The sequence below is a fragment of the Sus scrofa genome, chromosome X (genome assembly GCF_054392235.1).
Source record: "Sus scrofa isolate SSC_HxYL_T2T_F1_AM1 chromosome X, Sscrofa_HxYL_maternal_Yorkshire_Landrace_v2.0, whole genome shotgun sequence".
Lineage (NCBI taxonomy): Eukaryota > Metazoa > Chordata > Mammalia > Artiodactyla > Suidae > Sus > Sus scrofa.
The window spans coordinates 126306933-126329346 of record NC_139401.1 but is presented as its reverse complement, the minus strand read 5'-3'; the positions used below and the strand labels follow the sequence as shown (position 1 = coordinate 126329346).

At 39.0% G+C, this 22414-nt stretch overlaps 1 long non-coding RNA gene across 2 annotated transcripts in view; it reads left to right on the top strand.

Moving 5' to 3' along the window:
* Positions 1-12953: 12953 nt before the first annotated feature.
* Positions 12954-22414, top strand: part of LOC110257824 (uncharacterized) — a 149610-nt gene continuing 140149 nt past the window's right edge. The window contains exon 1 of one of the 2 annotated variants that reach the window (XR_014835896.1): positions 12954-13018. This is a non-coding gene — a long non-coding RNA (uncharacterized LOC110257824). The remainder of the gene's footprint in view (positions 13019-22414) is intronic. The other variant, XR_002340831.2, reaches the window with a different exon arrangement.

Genomic DNA, 22414 nt, shown 5'->3' with positions numbered 1-22414 from the left:
ACCAGTGCCTAGAACTGTATCTGGCACTTATTATATTTTCTTTGAATGAATGAATGAGTGAACAAATATTTATTATGTGCCAGCTATTGACCAATGGCCTAAAATACACAAACACACACTTCTTTACACTGAGGTGATATGAATTGGGAGTATAAATCTAATTATAAAATAAGCATTTCACATTTACTACTTAAAATCATGTACTAGCTCTTTTGCAGGTACAGGAAAGTCTGAGACTGTCTTTGGAGAATCTAGGTTTGCAAAATGTCATACAGAAAACAAATTCATGATGGCAAGTGACAGGCTTTGAGGATTGCTTAGGGGACACAAAGTTTTTTCTGAGGTTGATGCCACAAAGGATACATTTATCTATTAAACATTGGGCCTTTGATATACCTGTCAGGAAGAAAATACTCAGCTTGATGACCCATGTATTACTGTACCGCTTTTCCCACAAACAGGAACAATTTCTACCTCTAACAGTATATCAGTGTATCATTCTCAAAGCAACTTCACTGTTCATGGATCTTAGCTTTCTTTTTATTTGTTGTTGCTAATTTGCTAATTTGATGGATGCAAATGATGTTCTGTGGTTGTTCTCATCTCCCTTCTCTGCTCCCCCCCCCTTTTTTTGCTTTTTAAGGTCGCACTCACAGCATATGGAGGTTTCCAGGCTAGGGGTCTAGTCAGAGCTGTAGCTGCCGGCCTACCCCACAGCCACACAATGCAGGATCTGAACCATGTCTTTGACCTACACCACAGCTCACAGCATTGCCGGATCCTTAACCCACTGAGCAAGGCCAGGGATGGAATCTGCATCCTCATGGATGCTGGTCAGATTCATTAACCACTGAGCCACGTTGGGAACATCCCCCTTCCTATTTTATTTGCAAAGCTGACATTTTTCTGTAGGTTTGTTCATTCTTTTATTTTCTCCTATGTGTAAGAGACTTGACGCATGCTACCACACTGTGGTATCTCTGTCTCTTGCCAAATATAAACAAGGGCTGAGGGGGATTCTTCCAAGTTCCTAAGAAATTTGGTCTATAAATCAATCAGAGTTCGGTAGTACAGACAGGCCAACCACAAAATCAACAAACTATGGCTATTATTCTTTTTTCCCCCTTTCTTTTTACAGCTGCACCTGCAGGATATGGTAGTTCCCTGGCAAGTGGTTGAATCAGAGCTGCTGCTGCTGCCTATGCCACAGCCCCAGCAACCCCAGATCCTAGCCGTATCTGTGACCTATGCTGCAGTTCACAGAAATGTTAGATCCTTAATCCACTGAGCAAGGCCAAGGATCAGACCTACATATTCACAGAGATAAAGTCGGTCCTTAACCCACTGTACCACAACAGGAACTCCTGTTCTTCTTTTTAATCATTCAATGCACACTAGTTCTTCTATCACATTTACCATGCACATGGCAAATCAAGCTTCTACTAGCAAATCAGCCAGCTATTATCCTTTAGGACATTGCAAGCAGCACTTCTGCAGCACTTCTACCCTCTCCTGGCATGGAAAGAAACACTCCTATCAGGATTCTGGAGCTGTACACTTCTGGCCTTGAAGGTCAACAATCATCAGATAATTAAGGCTGAGCAGTATATCAACTCACTTCTTCCAAAGGTGTGAACAGTAATGAAATCATGCAAGGAGGAACCAGCTTGCTAGCATTTAATGACCAACTATTTTTAAAGCTCCAAGGAAATCTTTGCCATATAACAATGTTCCTAGAATAATTCAAAGAAAGAATAAAGGAATTTACTTGAGACTAAGTCATTTAGATTGTTTTCAATGTGGCAAATTTTCAAGTATAATTTCAGCTGAAATACATCTGCATTTTGAAGAAACATTTTTCATTCATCATGACGTGATTAACATTTAAATGATGCCTTTCCACCAACTTTTTCTATGGTGACACAGATCGAGACCTAGTTAGGGAAAAGGAATTTGCCTTTCTAGCCACCACAACTGAATGAATACTAGAACCTCAATCTGCTGAGGTTGAGGCCAATTTGTTAGCCAACACATTTTTTTTTCTTGGCCTTGGGGTGTAGTGGGGTGAAAGCACAGAATCCTAACCACTAGACCACCAGGGAACTCCTAAAACCTCCATTATTTTTGGGCCAATCAGAAAATGGTTAGGGTCAGGAGCATGCTCTCCCTCTCTTTCTCTCTCTCTCCCCGCCCTACTCTTTCTGTCTACTCAACTTGTCTTAGCTCCTTGAGGGCTAGCTCTTCGCCACATCCACACTGTCCCATGCAGCCATGACTCAGCAAATGTAGATATAAATGTATCATCACATGCTCAGCAAACTAAATTCCATCTCACCAACTTAGAGTCGGCCTCTCTTTTCTCCTCTGGTTGTTGTATTACCTCTTGTCCCCACTTCCAGCTTTGAAAGTCATCTGGTAACACACAACATATTTGCCATTAACAATTCAACATCTGACTCACTTTTCTGTCATTCTGACATAATCCTATACATTATTAGGCAGTTCAATCACACCCCTACATCTCTTTCCTCATGTGTGGACTCCAGAGGTTCCACCAACCAGGGCCAGGACTTTCTCCTCTGGTGTCACCCCACTACGTGGTTATTACCCAGACTTGCTTATATCATGCTTTTCCCATCCCCTAAAATGACTCTGATAAACTAGTATTTTCCCTCTGGCTCTCTGTGCCCTCCAAGGTGCCAATAAATAATTATAGCAACTAACTGTGCTAGTAAAAGATACCCAGAAAAATGCATATTTTGACAAAAGGTTATGAGTATGGCCATGTATCTCATACCCGCCCACTTCTGTTTCATTCAAACCCTGAGTCACTGCTGGTCCTGCAGGGCAGCAAAGGCTGCATCAGGGAAGGGGGTCAGGGCAAGTGGAGCTAGGTAAGAAAGTCTTTGTAGTTTCCTGGTAAAATTACTGGGTGAAATTTAGGTGCCACCTCTGCCATAGAGAAACCCCCTCATTTTATTTTACCTAGGATCAGGCTAAGCAACGAATGCTTTGCTAAGTATGTCCTTTTTCTAACCACGAAATGTGATAGTCTTGCATTCTCCTTCTGGTGCCTTGGCTGAAGCCTGTGCTGGTGAGTCAGTCTAGTATGATGCATGAATTCCTAAGCTCGCTCGTGGCTTCCTTCCGCAGAAGCCAGATCTCTGGCCAGCCCACCTGGGAATAGGCTCCGGCAGCTCTCCAGGAGATTTGCCATTCAAAGCAGCTGCTCGGTGTTCAGCTGTGCTCAAGAGGGAGGATTAGAACGCCAGAAGACACTTTCCCAAGAATTCACCTTCCACTTCTGCTTGGGTGCAAGAGCCCCATTGGAGACAAAGTAGCCTGGGGGGGAAGGAGGATCCTCCCACAGGAACACACCCGAATTTTATCAATATCCCCAAACTCCCAAAGCAAAGAATGCTAGTTCAGTCCTGAATAAGGCTAAGACATTCATGGTGTGAGAAAGTGATGGGATGTCAATGAAAACAAAAATCTCCATCCCTAATTTTTTTTTGAGACATTTAACAAATCATGCTCTTTGCAATATATGCTTTGGTGGGACTTGGGAACAGAATATGGGTCAGGGAACAGTAACATGTTGTATTCACTCCTCTGGCTAACATTTTGCTGTGGGAACAATGCCTCATGATGTATAACTAGCTGGATTCCAATTATACAACACAAAACCATTTCTTATAAGGTGTTCCAGTCTGGGCAGGTAAGATCTGGTTTTTGTTTTTCTGTGTGTGGGGGGGTGCGTGTATGTGTGTGTGTGTGTCTGAGTGAGAGACAGGTTGAACTGACCTTTCTAAAAAAATCTTCTGAACCTGCAGAAAGTTTTTCAAGAGCGGCAGTAAGTACCTTTATTCTATATTGAATACTAAATCATTGTAGAGAAGTAGAGAAATTAGATGACATAAAGCATAGAGAATATTTACTCGGAACTGAGAAAAGAGGGAAATATAAAACCTGGGCCAAGCATGCCACCAAGCCTCTCCCCCCATGAAATTTATCATCTAGGCCAGATGGAGCAGAGCAAAACTTTTAGACCTTTTGAACAGTCGAGGAGTCTTGGTGGATGGGGGTGGTTATGATGTGTTAACTAGAAAAGACAGGATGTAAAAGCACATAATTATCACTACACGATATATATGAGGAGAGGCTGCATAAGTAAAGGGAATACAAAAAAAATGCTCACAGTGTTTGAGGTAAAATCCTAAGGTAGATATGTATATGTGTATATATATATTTATTTATTTATACATATATAAAAATAAAAAATACATATATAAAAATCCTAAGGTATGTATATATATATGTATATATACATATATAAAAAAATATATATTTTTTCCTTTTCTCAAATCTCCAGATTCTCTGATGCACACCAGAAATAGAAAAATACCCAGTATAAAAGGAAAGAAAAAGAAATCTGAGTGAGCAGCGAGGCAGGTGATATGAGAAACAGAGAAAAATAAGAGAGAGGCAGAGACTAGGTCACCTGGCAGCTTTCTCTGTCCATGTCCCCTGAAAATACATCACAGAAATTTGAGTGCTCCTCTCGCCCTTCTTACTTCCGACAAACACGGCTGGTGCAGCCTGGCCCTGATCTCAGAGCTTAAGAGGAAGAAAGGACATAAGTACTGGAAGACGGGGTGCTCCAAGCACAGTTAAACTCTGTTCCCAACAGCTAGCTTATTTTAAAATAAGTCTTCTGTATCATCTGAGAAAAAATTAGGCAGCTTGGCTTTATAAGAAATGGCTCTTAGCTTAGCAATGCAGTCTTAACAACAGGGCTTTTCAGTGTACCTTGACATACACAGCAAATGGATGCACCGATGTCTTTGGAAGAAAATGTAAGAGTTGTGCTTTTTTTTTTTTTTTTTTTTTTTTTTTTTATTGGCGTATAGTTGACTTACAACATTGTATTAGTTTCACGTGTACAGCAGAGTGAATTGGTGAGCCGTGCTTTTAAAAGGGATGTTTGCTCCAGGTCAATGATCTTTTTTATGATTCTGCATATTCTTGTTTTGCCTTTGGACTCTGGTGTGCGTTAGGCAAACGGCCCTACCTATTCCCCCCCACCAAACTGATGAAAAGAACTTTCTTATTTACTGAAATTTCCCTAATCCTTAAACCCTCCATCCTTCTATCTGAAGGAGAAAGATTATTCCAATTCCTGGAGTCAGGGACGTGATTTGACTCTAAGGAGGGCAATGACTCTGAACCTTTTTTTTTTTCTTTCTTTCATTATGGTGGGGGATAAGTGAGAATAAGGTATATCCCACAGTGCAAGCAGAGACACAGCTGTGGCTGATCCAATAGATTAAGGAGATCTAGCTGGTTTTTAAAAATAATAAAATTAGAGCTGCAAATTAAGTTTGAGAACTAAATCAATCTTTTGATTACTGGATTCAAGTTAAAGGGCATGAGGAAAAGCTTTATAATCTTCTCGGCAAGTTGGCTGTTTCTAGTCAGGCATGCTGACTGCAGCATAATGCCACACTTCCTTTTATTAAAATGTCAAATTCTATTCAGCTGGAAATTTTCTTAAACGCCAGAAAAGGTTTATACTGAACATACCTGACTGACTCTTGGGTTTATATCAATTAAATGAAATTTTGGCAGGTTGGATCACAGACCCTCTGAAAGAGAAACACAGATGCCCTTTATATTCTCCTACACTGTATCTGCATGACATAAAAACAGCATTCACTCTCACTAGAGCTCTGCTTAATGGTAAGATTTTTGATACAACTAAGGTGAGTTAGACAAAAGCAGTGAACAGTGAGTAAATGAATAGAAACCATAATGCTATAGTATACCAATCTGCCAGAGAAGAGAACTTAAGGGCTCAGAGTAATGTTTGCAAAGCATGCAACTGATGGTGATGTCCAGCATTGGACAACCAATAGACTTGTGTTGGCTTGTTGATTTTGATGAGAGAAAACAATTCCAGAGAAGAACCAGCAATGACCTTAGAAACTTAATCCAAGTTTAAGAATTGGGAGCCTTTGCTACTTCTAGATCAGCATCTTAATCAGTCACCAGTATGTTAAAGAAGAAGAAATAATGCGTCCTCCCAACAAGTAGCAACCAGAACATGGAGAGCTGGTTACCATTAATTTTATCCACCAGTTTTACCGAAGAGAAATTAAGAACAAAAAATTCATCTCTTGGAAGTTAATCAAAGGATTGTGGAGTAGAAAGAAACCGAGCTCATCTCCTTGCATGGTTACACCAAAATTACAACTATTTACAGAACAACTATCAATGGAAAAGATCAGAACTTACCAGTAAAAAGCTTCTACAATTAAATATATAAAGAAGGAACCACAACAACATGGGTAGGAGGGGTAGAGATGTGGTATAGCCAAGACCCATGCTCCCAGGTGGGCAAGCCACAAATGGGAGAATAATTATAACTGCAAAAGTTCTCCCCAAGAAGCAAGGGGTCTGAGCCCCACAGTGGGATCCTCAGCCCTGGGTGGGGGGAGAGTCCTACACTGGGAGGAGGAGTCCCTGGAACATTTGGCTTTGAAGTGGAGCTTACTTTCCAGAGAGCTGGAGGGCTGTGGGGAATAGACATTCCACATTTAAACAATGCACGCAAAGGCCCCCATACTCTGGGACCAGGGCAGAAGCAGTAATTTGAAAGGAACCTGTATCAGACTTACCTGCTGATCTTGGAGAATCTACTAGAGATGAGAGACAACTGGAGCTCACCCTAAGGACATAGACACTGGTGGCAGCCATTTTGGAAAGCCCATACAGCCATGTGAACAGTAGTGCTGGCAGGTGCCATTTTGGAATCCTCCCTCTACCTTGTTATCTTCACAACTTAGCCAGGCCCCTGTCCACCAGCCTGTAGACATTGGAACACCTCAGTGCAAACGACTAACTGGGTAGGGACACAGCCCCACCCACCAACAGACGGGCTGCCTTAAGACACCCTGGACATAGCCCTGCTTACAAGAGAGCCAGGACACTGCTCCACACACCAGTGCAACAGGCACTAGACCTGGGACCGTCAGGGCTCTGTAGCCAGAGATCCTAAAACCCAATTCCACCTACCAGTGGGCAGTCACCAGAAAGAGAAATTAAGGAAACAATCCTATTTACAATTGCATTAAAAAGGATAAAATATCCAGGGATATACCTACCCAAGGATGTGAAAGATGTGTACTCAGAAAACTAAGATACTGATGAAAGAGACTGAAAATGACACAAATAGATGGAAATGCATGCAGTATTCTTGGATTGAAAGAATCTTGATAAAATGATAATACTATCCAAGGCAATCTATACATTTAATGCAATCCCTATATAACAACCAATGGCATTTTTCACAAAACCAGAACACATTTTTAAAAAATTATTGTTGAAACTAAAAGACCCTGAAGAGCCAAAACAATCTTGAGAGAGAAAAATGGAGCTAGAGGAATCAGGCTCCCTGACTTCAGCTTATACTTACAAAGATACAGTCATTAAAACAGTATAGTACTGGCACAAAAAACCAGACACATTGATCAATGGAACAAGACAGAAAGCCCAGAAATAAGCCCATGCAGCTGTGGTTGGTTAGTCCACAACAGAGGAAGCAAGAATATACAATGGAGAAAAAGACAGTCTTTTCAATAAGTGATACTGAGTAAACTGGACAGCTACATATAAAGGAATGAAATTAGAACATTCTCTAACACTATATGGAAAAATAAACTCAAAATGGTTTAAATATCTAAATGTAAGACCAGATACTACAATATCCTAGTGGAAAACATAGGCAGAACACTCTTTGATATAAACCACAGCAATATTTTTTGATCCATCTCCTAAAGCAAAGGAAATAAAAGCAAAAATAAACAAATGGGAGCTGGAAGAATCAGGCTCCCTGACTTCAGACTATACTACAAAGCTACAGTCATCAAAACCATATGGTACTGGCACAGTGACAGAAATATAGATCAGTGGAACAGGATAGAAAGCCCAGAATTCAACCCACGCACCTACAGTCAACTAATCTATAACACAGGAGGCAAGAATACAGAGTGGAGAAAAAATAGCCCCTTCAATAAGTGGTGCTGGGAAAACTGGACAGCCCACATGGAAAAGAATGAAAGTAGAATACTTCCTAATACCATACATAAAAATAAACTCAAAATGGGTTAAAGCCCTAAATATAAGACCAGATACTATAAAACTCTTAGGGCAAAACATAGGCCGAACACTCTCTGACATAAACCACAGCAATATCTTCTCAGATCCACCTCCTAAAGATGATAAAAACAAAAATAAGCTGATGGGATTTAATTAAACTTAAAAGTTTTTGCACAGCAAAGGAAACCCTGGAAAAAAAAAAAGGAAAAATATTTGCATTTGCAAATGAAGCAACTGACAAGGGATTAATCTCCAAAATTTATGAACACCTCCTACTGCTCAATACCAAAAAAAACAAACAACCCCATCAAAAAATGGGCAGAAGATCTAAACAGACAATTCTCTGAAGAAGATATACAGATGGCCATAGAACACATGAAAAGATGTTCAATATCACTCATTATTAGAGAAATGTAAATCAAAACCACTATGAGGTACCTACCACCTTACACCAGACAGAATGGTCATCATCAAAAAATCTACAAACGGGTGTGGAGAAAAGGGAACCCTACTGCACTGTTGGTGGGTATGTAAATTGGTGCAACCACTGTGGAAAACAGTGTGGGGATTCCTCAGAAAACTAAAAACAGAACTACTATTTGATCCAGTAATCCCACTCCTGGGCATCTATCTAGAGACAAACATGACTTGAAAAGATACATGTACTCCAGTGTGCATTGCAGCACTATACACAATAGCCAAGACATGGAAACAACCTAACTGTCCATCAACAGCGGAGTGGATAAAGAAGATGTCGTACATACACACAATGGAATATTACTCAGCCATTAAAAGGAAAGAAAGAATGGCATATGCAGCAACATGAATGGACCTAGAAATTATCATGCTAAGTGAAGTTAGTCAGACAGTGAGACACCAACTTCATATGCTATCACCTACATGTGGAATCTAAAAACAGGACACAATGGATTTCTTTGCAGAACAGATACTGACTCACAGACTTTGAAAAACCTCTGATTTCAAAATGAGACAGGTTGGGGGTTAGGGGGATGTGCTGGGGGTTTGGGATGGAAATGCTATAAAATTGGGTTGTGATGATTATTGACAACTACAAATGTAATAAAATTCATTGAGTAATTTAAAAAATTAAAAAATAAACAAATATAACCTAACTAAACTTAAAAGCTTTTGCAGAGTGAAGGAAACCATAAACAAAATGAAAAGACAACCTATGGACTGGAAGAAAATATTTGCAAATTATATGACCAATGAGAGATTAATATCTAAAATATACCTCATATTTATAAATGAGGCTCATATACTTCAAAATTTTTTAAAAAAGGTTCAAAAATGGGCCCAAACTTGAATAAGTACTTTTTCAAAGAAGACATACAGATAGCCAACAGGTACCCGAAAAGATGTTCAAAATCGCTTATCATCAAATAAATGCAAATCAAAGCCACAATGAGATATCATCTCACACCTGTCAGAATGGTTATCATCAAAAAGATCACAAATAGGGAGTTCCCTGGTGGCCTAGAAGTTAAGGAATCAGCATTGTCACTGTCGTGGCTTTGGTTTGAACCTTGGCCCAAGTGGCATGCTGTGGGCATGGCCAAGAAAAAAGATCACAAATATCAAAGGCAGACAAAGTTGTAGAGAAAAGGGAAAACTTGTACACTGTTGGTGGGAACATAAGTTGGTGCAGTTACTGTGGAAAACAGTATGGAGGTTCCTTCAAAAACTAAAAGTAGAACCATCACATTATCCAGCAATTCCACTCCTAGGTATATATCTGAAGAAAACAAAAACATTAATTTAAAAAGATACACGTACCCCAATGTTCATAGTAGCATTATTTACAATAGCCAAGGTATGGAATCAACTTAAGCAACCTAAATGTATATCGATAGATGGAAGGATAAAGAAGATGTGTTATACACACACACACACACACACACACACACACACACAATGCACACACATATAATGGAATACTATTCAGTCATAAAAAAGAGTGAAATTTTGTCATTTGCTACAACATGGATGGACCTAGAGGGCACTATGCTTAATGAAATAAGTTAGAGACAAACACTGTATGACATCACTTATATGTGGAATCTCAAAAATACAACAGATTAGTGAATACAACAAAAAAGAAACACTCTCTCGAATATAGAGAACAAGCTAGTGGTTACCAGTGGGGAGAGGGAAGCGGGGAGGCAAAAAGTGACATAAAGAAGTCACAGAAGGGAAAATACTGCATGATTTCACTTATATGAGACATATAAAGTAGTCAAACTTATAGAATCAGAAAATAGACTGGTCATCTTTAGGAGCTGGAGGGAGGGGAAAATAGAGAGTTATTGCTCAATGTGTGTGAAGTTTTAGGTATGCAAGATGAATGAATTCTAGAGACCCGCTGTACAACATAGTGTCTATAGATAAGAATACTGTACTGCACGTTTCAAAATCAAGAGGACAGATCTCATGTGTTCTTACACACACACACACACACACACACACACATATATATATCTCCAATATTCTGTGTTGATCTATATGGGAAAAGAATCTGGAAAAAGAATGACGTCTGTATACATATGACTGAATTACTTTGCCGTATAGCAGAAATTATCACAACATTGTAAATCAACTATACTTCAATAAAATTTAAAAAAATGAAAAAAATGGAGGAAATAGTCATATAAGTATTCCCTCTGATAAACCTAAATAAATTAATTCAATATTTAAATATAAAAAACAAGTTATAATGAACATGTTTCTTATATTTTTACTCAGCAGGAAGGATTCAAAAAATTAGAAATCATCTGTCTGCACTGAAAAATACATCTATTATTATTTTGTCTAAAATAAGATATTAAATGATTTTCTCTATTTAATTTACTGCCCAACATTATTGAATTGATGGTAAAAGCAATCTACCATTTTAAAGAACATTTACTGTACTCTGTAGAGAATATCCATCATATGCTCATAATACCGCTACTTGGCTAATCATGATTGCCTTTTTCATTTAGTTAAAAAGAAAACAGCAAAAAACACAGTGTAATAAACCTTCAAAAAACCAAAATGCCATTTTTTAGCTCCACATTTAATCATCCTGACTTTCACTAGAACAAGTGGCTCTGGCATTCATCTGTGCCAATAAGTTCTTCTGGAAGGATTCTCAGGAGCATTTTCCAGGTGTTTCTGGCTTCCTTCATCAGCATCCAGCTTTAGAAAGGATGGCAGGGAGAGATCCAGGGAGAGAAGCCCAGGTGAGCAAGGACCTCAGCAGTCATGTGTCCCAGGCCCCTCTTCTTGATCCTTTCTCTGCACTCTCATTTGGTAGGGGTGGTTTTTTTTACTCCCTGAGGCCACCTCCTCAGATTTCTACTTAAAGAGCTTATGAAATGGGAACTGCAAAAATACCTGGCAAACTCTAATGTCTATATAAAGCCAAGAAGATGATACTTCTATATTTCTTTGATTGTAAGTGTATATATAAGTATACATATATATGTATACATAAATATCTTTTTATGCTTTAATGTTTCTGGATTGAGTTATGCTATAAACTTAATGTGTATATAACTTAATGTATATGGAATGTGTCATTGTTTTTTTCGCCCCCAAATCTTTGACTAAATTAGTGATATTCCTTACAACTCCTAATGTTTTGCAATCAAAATATAAATATAATCTCTTATACTGCCCTTCAGAGAGGCATCACAGAGGTTGTAAAAATGCTAACAAACCCTAGGATTATACTCTTCAGTATGCAATGAAAGATTAGAGTTAGACGCCCTTTAAGAGAATGTATTATCCGAGAGGTAGGACTAGTCAAATGATGAGAAGGGAAATTTATTAGAATACCTGAGCAATTTATATCTTACTCCCATATTCCAGAGTGCACAGAATGCATAAATCAGATAGGAATGGATCTCAGAGGTGCACAGATCCAATTTCGTTTTATAGATCAGTTTTCCGTTTTCATAGGCAGTGAAAGAAGGGGTGAAATGTGCTTTCTGTTAGAGATAAAGAGCTCTTATAATCTTTTCACTGGCTGGCAAATTCTTATCTAAGACATCTCCAAGCTCTGGTGTTTTCATCTGCTTCTTTAGGACCACCAAACCAACATTCAGTGGGAGTCATGAAGAGATGTGTTAGCACCTTCCATTCTCAGCCTTTCTGGGGAATAGGAGCCAAATCTCTTACAACCATGAGCTACATGGCATTAATTTGTGAGCAATATTCAATATGTCAGCCTAGGTTCTCGAGTCAGCTCTGTGCCACGTCACTGATGAATACATGTTTCCACTTGCTGGATGGTGAAAAGAATTCTGAAAACACAAACTTCTGGAGAAATATTTCAAGTACCCAAACACGTGTACCCATTTACTCCCTCAACCCAGGACTAGAGCACTAGGCCTACTTGACCCCAATAGCAGAGCACTCTTTCTTGTTGAGCCCTCTTGCGTTCTGATCAGCCTTCACAGCTCAGATCTCCAAGCAGCTGCTGAGGTGAAACTTATTTAGAATCCCCGGGATAGACCCTATTTTTTGTAGCCATGTCCAAACCAGATGGGTCACTACAAACCACTGTGTATGGTCAGGCCACCCAAGATGGCCGTCCTCTGCTCAACCAGTGCCTGCTTCAGCCACACCCCACTCACAGGACTGACCTTCCAACATACTTGCCCCAGGAGGCAGCTAGTGCTGGTTCTCATCAAAAGGGCCCACGAGGGGCACGCCCCTCTGCTGGTTTCCCTGGTAACTAATGAGCCCACCAGAAGTCAATTCCCCTATAACTAGCAGTCTCCCCTCCCCCAGACCGAAGCCTGCTGCCAAGTCTGCTCCGCGGTGGGGTGTCTCTCCAGGACGTGGCTTCAGACAGGTAAGCTCCCCCATCCATTAAACCACTGATGTCTCTGTCCTTGATACAACTCCGGGCTCGTCCTGAAGCTGGGCAAGTGCGGGGCTTGTAGGCCTGTGGGGTGTAGCCCAAAACATTACTATGCATTCCAACTCAACTCTAATTACTGCTACAGATGCCTGCTGCCATGGCTAGCTCATCTACAAAATGGCACCTAGTAAATATATAGAATGTTAAAATATGTAATGTATTATATACAATATGTATGTGAGAGTATATAATGTGTATGGAAAGTGCTAAATGTAAGTAAATATTCTCAAGAAACAATGGTTGCTGTCCTTTCCAATGAAGGACAAGTGGAGGCTGTTGACATTGATTCAGACGTCATATCCAGTTTCTACACCACTGATTCTTGGCCCTGGCTGCATTTTTCAGTATCTTGAGGAGCTTTTAAAAAATACTGATGGCTGGGCCCCAACACAGGCTAATTGAAATCTAGACTCTGGGGGCTGAGTCTGAGGCACATGCATTTCAAAAAACTACGTATTTTTCTGTTGTAGCAAGCAATAAAACAATCAAGGAACAGTGCAATTATAAAAAATCACACCATTTTGGCTGACTTATTGCAGTATTCCACTATCACTTTTTTAATGGTAGAGAAATAAAGGGCTAAATATATAGTTGTTGTCATGGCTAAAAGTGCAAATTTTAGATGTCTTAATGAGCACAAAGTCACCAATTTGCTTATGTTCCATTTAGAAAGGGGGAAAGGCAGGAATGAGAATTTGCCAACTTGTTTTTTGCTATGAATCTGGTAACATAGATAATGAAAACAAAATTAAACACATTTCCTGATCTTGGGTCTAGTAGAGAAAGAAATACACATAAATTTCACTACCACTTCGCGTTTGCTGTACCAAAACCTTCTGAAGTATTGGTGAACACAAAGCAGGTTGATTAACTGTCATGGGAAAGGGACATGCTAGGGAAGTCTTCAATGATATTCAGAGTCTTGCAGAATGAGTTTTACATGGCCATTCTAGCACACAAGACAGAAAATTGAAAAGCAAGGAATCAAGAGCCTGGTGTGACAGGTGAGACTTTAGATAGCTCAGTGAGCTTCAGTGTAGGGTATATATGTAGGGGAGCAGGTGAGGGTACATTTGGAAAGGAAGTCAGATTGTGAAAGGTCTTGTTTGCCAAGCTAAGGAAGATGCACCTAATCTTGTAAACGATGGATTGGCAAGAGAATGCAAACAGAAGTTTGTAAGCTAGAGGGTAAACTGATGAGATTCCATTAGGAAGATCACTTCCGAGGAACTCTGTAAGATATGAGAGAGGAAGCCTCAGCCTACACAGGTCTCTACTGCAATAGCTATTTCCTGCTTAGGGCAAAATCAAAAGGTTTTTCTGCCTGTGATGGGGAAAGAATGTGAATATAAATATTTAAATCAGTAACATCTGTACTTTACGCGTTCATCACAAAAGTAAAAACCAATGATGGGAAAGGCAGGCATACCAAGTTTCTTACCTTTGCAGGACTGCTAATTGGCTTTCAGTGTTTTGCGGAGTATATTCTCATCTTCTGAGGTGCCTCCCAGCAGCGCTGCAACTGCACTAAGCGTTCTCAGCCCCCTCTGCCTTTGTTTTCTCTGTGGATTGGCAAGGAGCCTATTAAACCCAGAGGTCCTGTTCAAGGAGAGTGCATTGTGAGGGGTTAACTCTACAGTGCCATATGAAACAGTTCCACCTGTGACCCAGTCAATCAGGTGGTAATGGTGCTTTGTTGATTTCTATGTCAAGGCAAAGCCTTTACAGAGCTGCTCTACAAGAGGATGTGAGAGGCAACTGTGTGCACGACATCAATAAACCAAATGATGAATTTCAGAACACGTGTACTTTGCTGCCTTTATGGGAAGTAATTTGGATAATTGTGACAATTATGTAACTAAGTATGTCATCTAAAAAGTACACTAATTTTATAATTGTCAAGCTAACCACTGGAGACATAAAGACTAAACCACTTCTAATTACCTTTATACAATAATGGCAGGAATGATATTCTGTGAAAGAAAGCTATCTCATAGTGTCAGTCTCAGTGGCTGGTTCCTTACCTAGCGACAAGGAGTGTATAAACAATTACATCTTGCAATTAGGATCTATGTGAAGCCTTAAACTCAGTTTTCTTAATAACACGCTTCAGTTATGGATACTTTTTTTTTGAAAGAATAAACTTTTTTGTATTATCTTTGATAATTATTAGAATATATATATATGTATGTATAGTTGATTTGCAATGTTTTTTAATTTGAGGTATACAGCACAGTGCTTCAGTTATACATATATATGTATATGTTCTTTTCAGATTTTTCTAAGTTATTACAACATATTGAGTGTGGTTACCTGTGCTATACCATATGTCCTTGTTATCTATTTTACATATAGTAGTGTACATATATTAATCTCAAACTCCCAATTTATCCCTCCTCTTCATCCCTTTTGATAACCATATGTCTGTGAGTCTTTTTTTGTTTCTTAAATTTGTTCTTTTGTATCACTTTTATTGGATTCCACATATAAGTGATGTACGGTATTTGTCTTTCTCTGTATAATTTACTTCACATAGTATGATAATGTCTAGGTCCATCCATGCTACTGCAAATGGCATTATTCTTTTTAGTGGCCGAGTAATACTCCATTGTATATACATACTACATCTTCTTTGTGGAACTTTTCTCAAATATATGCCTAAGCAGTTATGAATAAAAATTAGTGTCTCAATGTTTTGCAGTGAAAGCTTGGCCTAGTATATACAGGCAAATATTATAGTACTTCACTCATATATCATCTTCTGAGGAAAAAGAGCAAAAAAATATATTGTGGGAGTTCCTGTTGTGGCTCAGCAGTGACAAAACTGACTAGTACCTGTTAGGTTGCAGGTTCAATCCTTGACTCTGCTCAGTGGGTTAAGGATCTAGCATTTCCATGAGCTATGGTGTAGGTTGCAGATGTGGCTCGGACCTAGCATTGCTGTGGCTATGACCCCTAGCCTGGGAACTTCCATATGTTGCCAGTATGGGCCTAAAAGCATATATGTGTGTGGCAATGAATTAGTTCAGTGGGAAGAGCAGGGGCCTAAACACAAATTTGGGGCAGATTGTGTGACCTTTAAAAGTGTCTCCCTTCTCTGTTTAGATGTATCCTCCTCAGTACAAAGTGCAGGAGTTGGAGTAGGTAGTTTCTAAGGTAGAATCTAACCTCACCCCCACAATCCCTCATTTTGCAAATGAGGAAGAGTGAAAGGAGTTCATCCTGAGTTAATTGTGGCTCTAGGATTCCCATACACACACAAACACACACAATTTTGTGGGCATATGCACTTTCACGGGGAGAAAGCTTTTCTCTGACACACTCAGATCCTTAACCCTTTTAGGAACCACTGACCGAAGGCTCTTTTAGCTCTAAGGTCTAAATATATAAAAAATCCAAAAAAGATCTGCAGGTGGCTCTATGTGGAAGACTGATTATAAGTTGGTTCTATCATTACACATACAATTATTCAAGAATACAGTCCCATCACACACACACACACCCCTTCCAAATTTACCAGACTTCATAAATCATTTTCCAGATACACATTATGAAGAGCCACATAATAATGAGTTCCTTCTGAGTAAATTCCCAATGAGCTCTAATACAAGTCTACTCTATACTAAAGTGAAAAGAGAAATAGCTTTGGAAATGAAAGCCTGAGTTCCACTTTCAATTCTGCTGCTACCTAGCTTTGTGACCTTGAGCAATGCACTTGGCATCTTTTGGCCTCAGTGTCCTCCTTAGTAAAGTGAGAATTATATGGTGATGGCAAAAATTTTTAGCTCTACTCTTGCCCCACAGCTTTATGGTACAACTGTGTTGTAGCAAAGACTCACTGGTAACCCAGAACTAGAGATGTTATAATATCTGGCAACCTGGTCTGTTCTCCTACATTTCGTTGCAATCTTTGTTATACACCCAGGGGGGATGATAGCTGAAATATAAAATACCATGTGTCAAAATCAAGAAATCTTGACATACTGTGTAAGGAAGTGAATTTAACATATTTCTGAACTCACATGTTAAACCTTCAAAAAAACAGCCAGTTTCTAGGCCCATTGTTTTATTGCTATCAGCAGACATTTGAATACAAATAAGGCATCAGACTTATTCATAAGAAACACGGTAAACATGAATTGATGTTTAATTACATTTTGTGTCAATGAAGTTGCTCATGAATTGAGGCAATGTACAGCAACAATTTTCTAAGATGTTCAATGTGCCAGTAAGATATATCAGGAAGAATGCATATGGGTACCCTATTTTCAACAAAGAAAAACTGTACAGTGCTCATGAATTGGTGTTTCCATTTGCAGTTAGTCATGCTAATTTTGCACAAGTTAGATGCAATGCAAACTTGGGCAGGTGGCAATCAATAATGCAAACTCTGTTGACCCTTGAGCTGATAATGAATGTTTTACAGCCAATTTGGAATGATCTGGCTATTTGCAGTTTTGTTACACCGGAAAAGGACTGATTTCTGCATGTGCTTTAACATAGATACTTTTTACCTTGAAGGCTTTGGTGCCTGTGTGTAAATCTCTGTGATGGCATTTTAGGACAGATGTAACTTCTCTCTTCCTTTTACCCTCATGGCAACCTGACCTTCAAAAGAAATGATTCCCCAACACTCTTGGTAAATGTCTACTTCTATGTGGGCCTCCATAGTACTTCCTTGCCAAGTTCTCAGTATGTGTTTTTGGAACTGATCAGTGAAAGAAGATCACTTTATAGAAACAAACTATTTTAATTACTCACTAGACTGTGTATTTCCTATGAGTGGAATAGTGTTTCAGTCATAACTTTAATACTTCAGAGTGAAATAATTTGAAAATCAGTGCGAAGCTTCAGTCCATTCTCAGAAGTATGGTAGAGAAGGAGGGGAAGCCAAGGCATCCCCTGAAATCCATCCACTAAGGAGGGCTGGAATTTGAGGAGACTGAAGCAATTAGGCCAGCAGTGTTGCTGAGCAAGACAGTCCAAGAGTCTGAGCCCTGGATTCAAGCTCAGCCCTCTTTCCTGGACCATCGTGCCATAGTGTTAGGTACTGGGGAGGGGGTGTCAATGAAGCTACACTGGGACCTAAGGGCACAAAGGTATCAGAGGTCTACTTCTGGAGGCCCTGGTCCCACATTTAAAGAGGATTTATGCTCAGCCTTATTCCAACAAGCTGTAGTGGCAAGGCTGCCACTGTATATCCCAATTCAGTCATATTGATTGAGAGACTGAGTTTATACTAAGCTGATGAGTGGGAGGGTCATTGTTTATCCAACTGTGAAGAGCTAATGAAGGCAGGGATTTGGCCGCTGGTACAATGCCTAGTGATGTCCCTTTCTATTTGCATATTGCCTTACCGGTTGCTTTTTGTTGTTGGTGGTGGTGATTTGTTATTGTTTCTTGACTGTGCCTATGGCATGCAGAAGTTCCCGGGCCAGGGATCGAACCCACACCAGAGCAGCAACCCAAGCTGCTACAGGGACAATGCTGGATCCTTAACCCACTGAGCCAATAGGGAACTCCCACATATTGCCTTACTCTTTATAAGGTGTCTTCATACTGTGACCTGAGTGATAAACACAATGTAGATGTTAAAAATTACCTGTGGAATTAAACTGTATTGAATGTCTGGATGAATAAAAATTTGCAGATTTTCAAAATATTCTAATCCCATTTGATTCAGAGTCTATTGTTTGACTGGAAACCATGTGTGGACCACACCAGAGGCAGAGAGACAAACGTCTTATAAACATCCTTTATTTTTCATAAGCAACCTTTATTGTGCCCCTCATGTTTGGAGAGAACTGTGATTGAGGATTCAGAGATGAAAACATCCTAGTCCCTGCCCTCAGTTATCAGTGGACCAGTGAGGGAAGCAAATACTTTTTTGAAAGGTAACCATTATATAACATCATCAGTAAACTAAAAATTAATTCATTAAACACTGTTTCCAGGGAGTTCCTGTTGTGCCACAGCAGAAACGAATCCGACTAGGAATCATGAGGTTGTGGGTTCGATCCCTGGCCTTGCTCAGCAGGTTAAGGATCCAGCGTTGCCATGAGCTGTGGTGTAGATTGCAGACAGATCTGGCATTGCTATGGCTGTGGTGTAGGCCAGCAGCAACAGCTCCAATTAGACCCTTAGCCTGGGAACCTCCATATGCCGCAAGTGCAGCCCTAAAAACGACAAAAAGACAAAAAGAAAAAAGAAAAAAAAAACACTGTTTCCAAGATCGTTAAGCTCAAAGAGACATGGCCTGAAAGTAGTTTGCCTTGATGCACTATCCTAAATGCAAAGTTCCATGAAGGTTGGTACTTTTCTCTCTCTGTCTGTCCCAGGGACATGCTAAATATAGTGGACATTTGAAGAAGCAAAAAAAAAAAGCATGGTGACTACATTTTTTTCCAAGAAAACTCTTTATTAAATGTAATGTCATGTTAAATCATATCTGTACTATAATGATGATATAGCATAATGATTAAGCATGCAGACGGAGGAGTCAAATTGCCTGATTAAACTCTTACTTCCTAGTGTTATGACCTTGGGCAGGATACTTAATGGCCTCGTGGAAGGAAGTCGATTTAACATGTTTCTGAACTCTGTTACCTCATTTGTAAAAATGGGATCATAGTAGTAATTACCTATCTCATAGGGGTGTTGTGAAGATTAAATGAGTCAAAACATGGAAGGTTTATATGGTAAAGGCCCAATAAATGTCAGTTCTTAGTACTATATGTATAATGTTGAATATACATGCTCACAAGAACTAAAAGGGGATTTTGACCAATGGAAAATTATGGCTTATTGGGGAGGTGGAATGATGCATGAATTTATTCTTTGATTTCAAATCCATCAATAGCATCACTGCATAGTTTAAAATTGTTTTAAAACACTCATAACATTTAGGACTCTTGGGATCACACATCTCACTTGTTCTATTTGAAATGATGAACCAAACCCCATCAAACTCATGTATATGTACATCCATTAAGTTCCTGTTCTAACCCCAACAGAAAACTATTTCAGGGCAACATTCAAGGTCACTCAAACTCTAACCCTCTGCTTTCTCACCTCCCAAATGCTTATATAAGATTGATGCAGCACAATAAGAAGGTGACTACAGGGATATATAAATTAAGTTCCTGCCCATATGTATGCATTTAATAATGATGTACTTTGGGAATATTCTGGGAGTGCTGATTAAAATTGATTGAAAATCACCTTAAAAATACACACCTTTGCATCCTGCCTTTGATGTGCTGACTTACGGATTGCAGTTATTTTTTTCTAGCTTGCACGAATTGCTAATTTGAATTCTGACACTTAAGGCTTGGAAGTCATGTTCCTCCCAGGGCAAATGTGTTTCCTTGGAGCCCGATTTTCTGTTTATAGGGTATGAAGCCTGATCTGGACCATAGTCCTTTGTAAATAAGCATGTTCTCGGTATGAAGCTCCAGTAGCTCAAGCTTTCAATTTTATGGATTAGTATTTTGTACACTGTATAATATTTACATAACCTCACTATCATTTCAAAAATTTATCCCTTAAGGAAAAAAGAAACAGCATAAAAAGTCCCCATATAATAAAAACAAAAATTAGCTATCTATACATGTGGCAGATAAATCTATGGGTCAAAGTGTGATTCATAAAATAACATAATTCCTTCTTTAGGGTTATTAACACAGTTTATTTACTTATAATCAATTGCCCTATAATCTCTATTTCCAGTTTGCTTTTCTACAAATGACTACGACTTTCTGTCCTGAGCTTGGTAGCTCCTGGCATAATCCTAAACTCTGATTCTGGGACTTTAAATTCAGTTAGCTGCTACCAAAACTGAAAAGGTAAAATCTTGGTAAGCTCCAGTTAATTAAGCTCCCTACTGATAACTCCAGTCTTTGTCACCTGAAATTTGAAGGGCCCTGTACCAAGCATCTCATGACAATTAGTTTCTACGAGAAGAGCCCATTTACCCCCCATTTGTCCCTTTCTGTAGCAGCAGGAGAGCTTTCTGATAACCCAGGCAGTCACAGATATTTCTGCTGCCAACAGTAAGAAAAGTAATTGCAGATACATCCATCAGCTTCATTTATGGAATGGCAAGCACCGCTGAAGTTTAACTATACAAGCACCTTTAAAGTGGACACTTGGTGATAAACAGCTATTAGGCTTGGGCTCAGGAAAAGATCCATGCTGTGAAAAACACATGCCTGCTGTAGCAAGCAGTCTTCTTGAAAAAGCCTTTTATGTTGGTAAAATATATAATTTGTGTATAGGAAATTCTGTATGTCACAATCTCATCTTCAGATAAAACCAGGTATAAGTACTGTCTTAGTACTCAGAATCAACTGCTTAATCTGCGGTATTTTATGAGCTTTATTCACAAAATGTTTAGATTCCCTATAGCGACATGTGATTTTACTTATGCAAACATAAAATGAATTTCTAATGTGCGTTTCATAACAGAGAGAGAGAGAGAGAGAGACAGAGGCAGAGAGAAAGAGAAGAAAGGAGAACAAACTCTATTTTGCTGGGAAGACAAAACTGAAAGCCAACAAGAATAGTTTCTGAGCTCTTGGCATGGGGGAATAAATACCACAATTCATCTCTGAATTTTGTGTGTGGATGTGTGATAAGCATTAAATTTCAGTCATGGAAGGAAATTGCTTGGGAAAGTTTTGTAATCCAGCTTTACAAGATACCAACATATTTTCTATAGGCAATATAGAAAAAAAAACAACAACAGACTGCATTATATATGCTGTATTTCCTTCCAGGACATCTTGATGTTATCTTTAAGATAAATAACATAAATAATATTTAATAGGAAGTTTACAAGGTCCTTAGAAAATCTGAACACCATCACATTTCATTGAAACTTAATCCACCATCATAGATATATGTATAACATAAACCTGTTAGGGTGGCAACTTGGCAGAGGGTATGAAAGAGAACTCCTAATTTTCATTATTATCAGCCTTCATTTTAATTGTTAGAATGATTTGCTTTTTTAAGAAAATCCCTTCCTTGTGACTCTAATGCACAAACCCTTATGCAGATAATAACACACTGTGGCACCTGCACATTTTCTCCTCTTTTAAGTGCTCAACTACCAATTCTTTGTCCAAAAGAAAAATGCTACATTGCTTAATGGTATTTCTTCTGAAATAAAAAGAAAGCAACTTTACTTGGAAATGTTTCAAATTTGAATAGTAGTGTAAAATTACAACCTTCTCATCTGGGCTCTCTCTAGAATAAAGTCTCCTAGGTAACTGAGTTGAGTCATAAAAGCATTGATGCACTAATTCCTTTCATTAGGGTAAAGTC